The sequence below is a fragment of the Agelaius phoeniceus genome, chromosome 8, assembly GCF_051311805.1.
Source record: "Agelaius phoeniceus isolate bAgePho1 chromosome 8, bAgePho1.hap1, whole genome shotgun sequence".
In the NCBI taxonomy this organism is placed as follows: Eukaryota; Metazoa; Chordata; class Aves; order Passeriformes; family Icteridae; genus Agelaius; species Agelaius phoeniceus.
Genome location: NC_135272.1, coordinates 15,975,104 through 15,982,584, shown reverse-complemented (window position 1 = coordinate 15,982,584; position 7,481 = coordinate 15,975,104).

Sequence of the window (7,481 nt, the reverse complement as noted above, 5' to 3'; positions counted from 1 at the left end):
ATGGTTGCAACTTGCCTTCTGTGGATGTTTGAGTTGGGTTCTTTCAAGCCCAAGAATGAGAAAGGACTGAAAAAGAGAAGGTAGTACCAAAAGGCAGTCTAAGTTAAGTGGGCAGATTTTCCACAGATGGTGCAGCAGGACTCTTCCTGTCAATACAGTACCAAGTGTCTGAAAACTCAGAGGGGTTTGGGGTACCAGCCCCATGGTACCAAAGCTGGCTTGTCTATTAGCAGTTGTGTCATTTGAGGGAAAAATGCAGCTCAAAGCACCGATTTACTGAGGACTTACTTAGAAGGAGAAATGAAAGATTCTCCTATTCATTAGTAAGTTCTTGGTTGTGCTTCAAAAGCAGATGAGAATTGCTCTTGCAACTCATTTTCACACAGTGCAGCTGCAGCCGATCCTGAATGATGGGCAAAGCATTTCATTTTCATTCCAGAACTCACTGTGTGTTAACCTCATGTTCACAAAATGAAAAATAACTTTATCAAATTCAGGGATTTAGATTTTTATTTGATGTGACAAGCAATAACAACAACAACAACAAAAACCTAAGCAATGCCCGGAGTGTTGTTGTGGGTTTGCTGGTATTCAGATAAAGCAGAGTAGAGTCTGTCTGCAGATTTTCACCAGTCAGAAAAAAAATGCTAACAGCTTCTTGCACTTCAAAAGCCCAGAGGCAGTCAATCCTGTTGGAAATCATGTATGAAACATAAACAAGTACTAGTTCTAAAAGCAAAGTTTGGGAAGCACATTTGGAATATGCTATGGGCTGTATATTATTTCCTTTCTGTGACTGCCTGTTTCACATTCCTTCTGAAAGTTGAAGGGCTGGGCTCCTGATGGTGTACTGCTCCACTGATTTTTTATTTTTGGGTTCACTTCTTCTCTCAAATAATTGTCACTGAAAGATTGGGAAGAAAGCAGCCACAAACCTCCACCATACAACTCTGAAAAAGAAAGGTACAGTGTGGCCCACAAGAAATCTACTAAACTTGGTTGCAAGGCTTTTCCTATTAGGTCTGTTATGTGTTTTTAATTGTTAAGTCCTAAACTACTCAGTTTCCTGGATGAGACACAGTAGAGATGTACTCTGTCATGTACAGCTTACACAATCACTTGCCTACAAAAGTTTGTTCTCCAGCTGTGTATAATTCTGTGAATAACTCAACTAAATTGTGGTACTGTGCCTTGAGATGTGCTTTAGAAGTGGTAGCTCCAGCAGAAAGTTCTGTCCTGCCTTCAGACCTCAGCTCAGTTCCATCCTTGCATTGGCTCCACATTCAGTAATACACCACTGCATGGAGTCAGCAGTGTTCTGTTCACTGCTCCTTTTGAGAAAATAACCTGTTAATATAGTGCCACCTGTTTAGCAATGAGGAGGATTATGTACCTAAAATGTTCAGCTGAATAATACATACAAACATCTGACATTTGGCCTGCTCTGAGAATAGGCGACATGCTTATTTAACAATTTCGAAAATGTTAAAATGGTGAGGTAGAAATTAAAATGTCATTTTAAAATATTTGTATTTAACTTATCTGATTCAGTCCTATTCTACATTTCCCCTTGGCATATTCGTACTGGGGGTCACGGCAGCAGTCTGACACCACAGATCCTCTGAACGATATCCTGAACATTGTTGGCATTTCAGCCTAATTAGTTGCATCCTATTTTGTGATTTGTCTTTGGTCCTTTGGGTTGCTGGCCCAGGATTTTTTTTTAACCTTTTTCTTTTTATGCTCATCATCGTCTCATTTTAAATGTCAACAGACCAGTATTTGTGTAATTGATTTTTTCCCCTTCTTTTCTCCCCGACGTCAGAAAATTTGACAAGCAATTTCTACATCTGAAGCAGGCTACACAAGAAAAATACATCCCAGGACTGAGTGACAAACACAAACTAATCCAGTCTGTGCAGGTCCTGAGCGCAGCCACATATTTTTCTGGCCAGTGCTCACAGTTACCCATAGTTCTGAAGCAGAATGATCTTCTCTGGGACTGGTTTAATCATTTGTGCTAGCACTGGGCCACCCCCAAAGGCAGATCTGCATCTCCTCTGTTGGGCTCTTTTCTCATGCAAAAACCTGCTGGAGCTTCCTTCTCCCTGGGGTGAGGTTTATTACAGTAGTCTATGATCTGCCACAGATCCCACTGGAGGAAAAGGCTTGGCACTGGGCTTGTTCAACTGAACATTGAGGTTTTATACATTCCAGAAAGAAAGTCTCCAACTGCTGGTTTGCTTTAAATGACCCTCACTTGTGGCCACAGGAATATTTAAATCTCTGGAAGAGCTGCAGTCACTGACACATGAGGATGCACTGCCAGAAACTGAAGAACAGGAGCAGGGCACCTCTTGCTCTTCTGGTTTGCTTCTTTTCCTGCTTTGTCACTGGGATCTAGGTCGAGGTTGCTCCTTTGTGGGTGTTTCTAGGTCCTTGTAGCCAAGGTGTGAAGCACTGTTCCCACAGTGGTGCTGCTGGCAGCCAGGAAGGAGAGCCTGATGCTTTTTTCTCCAAAATATGCCTGGGCTCCTGGCTGGTCCTAAAGTAGCTGTGGTACAGGCAGGGTGCCCTGTGTCACTGGATGCCCACAGCTTGTTTTATGGGCATCTTCTCCCTGCTTGCTGAGGAGGGATCAGAAGCAGTTAAGGCTGCATTTATTTGTTTAAACTGTTCTGTCCTTCAAGCAAAAATGTGTGGAAACACTTGTCACGTCTCCCCTGAAGATTTCCACTTCCCTAATCTGCCTAACAATTGTGAAGTTACCTGTGCAGAACTCCTGTTATCTGTGCGCCAGCTGCGTGGGAGACACTCAGTTGTTTATTTTGGGGGGCAGAAAGCAGCTCTGTACCCTGAGGCTTTCCATGCCCTGACTGCCTGGGCACTGCCAACACACAGCACAGGTGACAAGGGCCACAGCCACCATGGTCACATTGCCTTAGGGTGGCCCTGCTCTGCCCTTCCCTCCCACTCCTCCCCTGCTGCTGCTCCTGCCGAATCTCTGCTGCCAGGAAGGGTTAGTGCAGGTGCCAAGTGAAACTGAGTGGGTTTAAATTGGAAACACACATTTTTGTCAGCGCTGGTTATTACAGTGCGTGCCAGTGGAAATTGAGCTTTTGCTGGAACTACAGGTGGAACCTGAAAGGTCACACACAATATTGAGCTGAGGAGAATGGCATGCTTCAAATGGTGCCATGAGGAGCATGGAACCAGATGAAGGCCCGTGTGGCTTTTCTCTGATCAAAATAGATGATTGAAAGCCATGATTTGGACATGCCTGTCTCCATGGTGCTTGACAATGTTAGATGGATTGCTGGGGAAGGAATTGCTTTGTCAAATGTCTCTGGGGAGAGAAAAATCATGGCCTCATAAAATCAGAAATTAAAAGCAAGGTTCGTGAAACCAAGTCAAAAACAACAAAGCCACTCAAATTGGTTGCAATTTAAAATCTCCCGATATTTTTTTATCCAATAAATATAATTTGAAAGAATGTAAACTCAGAAAAATCACAACTGAATTGAGACCTCTGCCTGGCCTTCAGTACTTCACCTGTGCCTTGATTCATAATTTATGCTCTGGCTTTTCACTGTGCAAGAGGTCTTCACACCTCATGGCTTGCATTATAGATGGAGGAGTTTAGGTTAAAAACATGCTTTTACTGTGAGGCTTGGGATGCTGCCCGCTCTCCACATCAAATTCATGTGTGCAATTTAAACAAGACCTCACTCTGCTCCCAATAAATGCACACCAGATGTATCTTTTATAAATGTTAGGTTTTGCAGCATCTTGACACATGCCAGTAGTTTGAAGGCTGTGCATGCTTCAGTGGGGCATGAAAGCCCCATCCATTCATTCAACTGTGACATCTTGCAATAGGCAAAATTCTAGTGGTGTCAGCTATTCACTGCTCAACTTTATTGAGTTACAATGCCTAATCTGATGCTCTTTTTTTGAATTGTTTTCAGAGGTGTCAGTTTTCTTTAGCTGAGAGGTGATTGAATAGCACAGGAAAAGGAACTTGGCCAAAATCCTCTGATCCGTGATTCCTGATGTTATGTGACATTACACATGTAAGGTTTGTCCTGCAGTGAGACTTGGGGCTTGTGTTAAATAAAACATGGAGCAGACATTTGGGGCTGGGGAAAAGACTTTGCTGTCTCTTATCTGGAGACAAGATTTCTGCTGTAGGACTGTATTTATTATGGACATTTTAAAAAGCGTTTCAACTATTTTCTCTATTTAATACTGTAAATTAAATGAAGTTTATTGTTAATTAGCATCTGTGGAACAATAATCACTAGCCAGATGTAGACAATGACAAAAATTGTGGCTTGGCTTATCACTGGCCAAAAACCTGGATGGGCCAGATGCTTACTCGTGTCCTGCAGGAGCAGAAGGTGTATTTTGGAGATGTGGGAAGGGAGAGGATTCCCCACCTGAGAATGGGCAGCTGCAGCTGGAAAGTAGCGTGACCTATAGGTGTAAGTCTGTGAAATGTACTTTGGAAGTTTCAGATCACTCAGTTGTACTCAATAGAAGGATAATTCAATTTTGTTGAAATGAGTAAGAATTTTTGTGCTTCCTTGAGTGAAAGAAAGTGAAACAAATCCATGGTGGTGGTGGTGTTGGTGTTCCTCTTCCAGAGAACACAGAAAAGCAGTGTTTTCTATTTAAACACCACAAGGTCAGATCATGATCATCTTTGGAGAATGAGGTCTTAGCAACATTCACTTACTAAAATATTGGCAAATGTGAGTTTCATGGTTTTGGAGCTGTTCCTCATGCTGAGGCTTAAGAGATGCTATTGATCTAGGCAGTGAAATACTCTTACCCAGAAATCCCTTTGGCACACTTGGATTCTCCTGCTTTAACTTGTGTTTTTGAAGAATACACAAACTTTTATTTAGATGTCTGAAAAACAAAAGGATTGGAAATTTTTTTTTGTAAAAACCACCTAATGATGCTTAACATAGCCTGTGGCACAGAGTTCCTCATGGGGAATCTGTGACATGGAAACAGTGGCTGGCACACTCTTATCAAAGGAGGAGATAAGAGTAATACCTTGAGGGATTTGGATTCACCAAAGTACTCTGTGGTTATTTGGCAGTGCTCAAAGTGCCTTGCCCTGGGTGCACAGTGCTGCTCTGGCTGCAGCACAGGATGCTGCTGCTTGAGTTTGGTTGGTTACATGCCAACATACTGAGAAAAAAAAATTCTCACAAAAGTTCACATTCACCTTCTCTCCTGGGTGTATCATTTTTACAAAATGAGCTGTAATTGTTGCCAAGAGAATTTTCAGCAACCTCTTTGCCTTCCTGACAGACCTTTAGAGGGCTGGGGTGAGCACAGATGCCTCTTCCAAGAGGATCAGAGGACAGGGCTGTGGGAATGGCAGGCCTCAGCTGGGAAGGAGACTGCAGAGTATGGAAGGGACCAGAAGTGAGCCTCAAAGGCATCTTTTCACTGTTGGGAGTGGTTTCTTTAGGTGCTGCCTCCTTAGTTTCTGCTATTTGGGAAGTCAGCTGCTCCCAGGCCATTGGGGAAGGGCTGGGCACTGCTCAGAGGGAAGGAATTGTGTCTTACCTGGAGGTGTCCTGTTCTGCAGCCAGGCTGCAGAGGAGCTGAACTGCTCCCAGGGTGCCCTGTCAGGGTGCTGGTGCTTTAGAGGCAGTAGGATTCTTGGCTTCTGAGGTTATTGACCTTTACTGAAAAGTAACAGAAAGGCTTTTGAAGAGAGCAGAAAATGGGAGTTCCATTAAGTGACGCAAATCCTTACAGCTCTGCCACTTTTCTGCCTGTGCTCGTCCACAGTGCTGGGAAGGCAGCAGTAATTTCAAAACCAGAGCATATACAGCTTCTCAGCCTGTATAAATTAGCATCTGTGGGGCTGTATTGATTTGTGCCACCCTGGGACCTGGCACAAACACATCCTTTTGATGGCCCAGGACAGTGGGTTGGTGTGGCTGCAGCAGAGGATGGTGCAGATTGCAGTGCTGAGGCTGGCAGCTCCCACTGTGCACCTCATTCCTAAATATGGAAAATGTTTCTTGATCACTTTATTTCTAATGGCAAGCATGACTTCTTAAACTGTAAATATTGTTCTGATCTGGGGACCATTTCCTCTGTAATTGCAGGATGAAAGAATCCCATAAAGCAAAAGTAATACAGGCTTTGATATAATCCTTATTTATTGGTCATTTTGATCCTGCACAGAGCAAAACAGTAATAAGAATAGAGCATCTAAACTATGGCCATATTATGTACATCGAGAGAAGGAACAGTGAATTTTACATAAAACAGAGAAGGCACATAATGCAAGGTAATGCTCACTGTTTCACAGGTTGGATGCCACCTTTTTCCAAGGCAAAGGGAATAGACCATGAAAGGAGGGTAGGTTGCTTCATCCTTCCCCTGCCTCTGAGTATCTTTGGAGGGATTTGGTGCAGGGCAGACTGTGTTCTAGGCTATCACCTTCTCTTTCTTTGTAGAAGGCTCTTAGACATGAAGAGAAGGTTAAATATGTAAGGCTTGGGAGTATATTGAGCTTTTTTTTTTCTTTAATGGATAGGTTGCAAGTGGTCATAAATAATATATTATACTTCAAGCTTTTGAGTCAAATAGTGAGAGAGATTAAACAAATGGAATTTTATGTGGAGATCCCACCACAGTAGTAGAGGTTACCAGTGCCTTTTTGGAAACCAGAAGCCAATTTCAGTATTTTTTCCTTATAGCAGCACACATGCTCTCCACAACTCCTGGATGTTACTGCTCCTCCCTGAATGTCTGTGCTTCTGTACATTCTATTAAACCCCTCAGCTGAGAAGGAGAAAATACCTTGGCATCTGCTATCTCTGTCTTAATCTGTGGGTTAAATTTCATCAGGGATGTTATTAGACACTCTTTAAAATGTATTCTCTTTTGTTTTAGCTGTGGTTCCCTGGTTGAGACTAGGCCCAGAAGGGTCAGTCTTCCTAACCATGCATATTATGGTTACTATGGCATGTTCATGATGCAACAGCTTGGGGACTTTTTGTGCTTCTCCAGGCTGCCACTGAGCATTTCCAGCTGCAGCATCTACCTTCCTGCTGCCTTTGGATGTTGCTTCATTAATTCAGATTTTCAGGAAGTGTGTTTGGGAATGACATTTGTTGCCTTCTGGGCCTTTTTTTTGTTTGTTGGTTATAAGATCATAGACTTTTGAATATTTCACATTTTAATTCCTCTTTGAAGTAAAACATGCTCCCTGTGAGTTCCTCTACACAGACCTGTTTCAATAGGTAATTCTCATTCCTGACTCACCATCATCCTCCCACTGTTTCCTTTGGCCTCACTGCTGTGAAAGTCCAGCTTCACCCTTGCTGCGATCCAGCTTTTGCCTCCACCTCCCTCAAGTGCCATTTGCTTTCATTTCCTTTTCTTCTCTCATTTTTCTGTGAATTTCCACCATCTTACTTTTATCACTTCCTCTCCACCGAGGC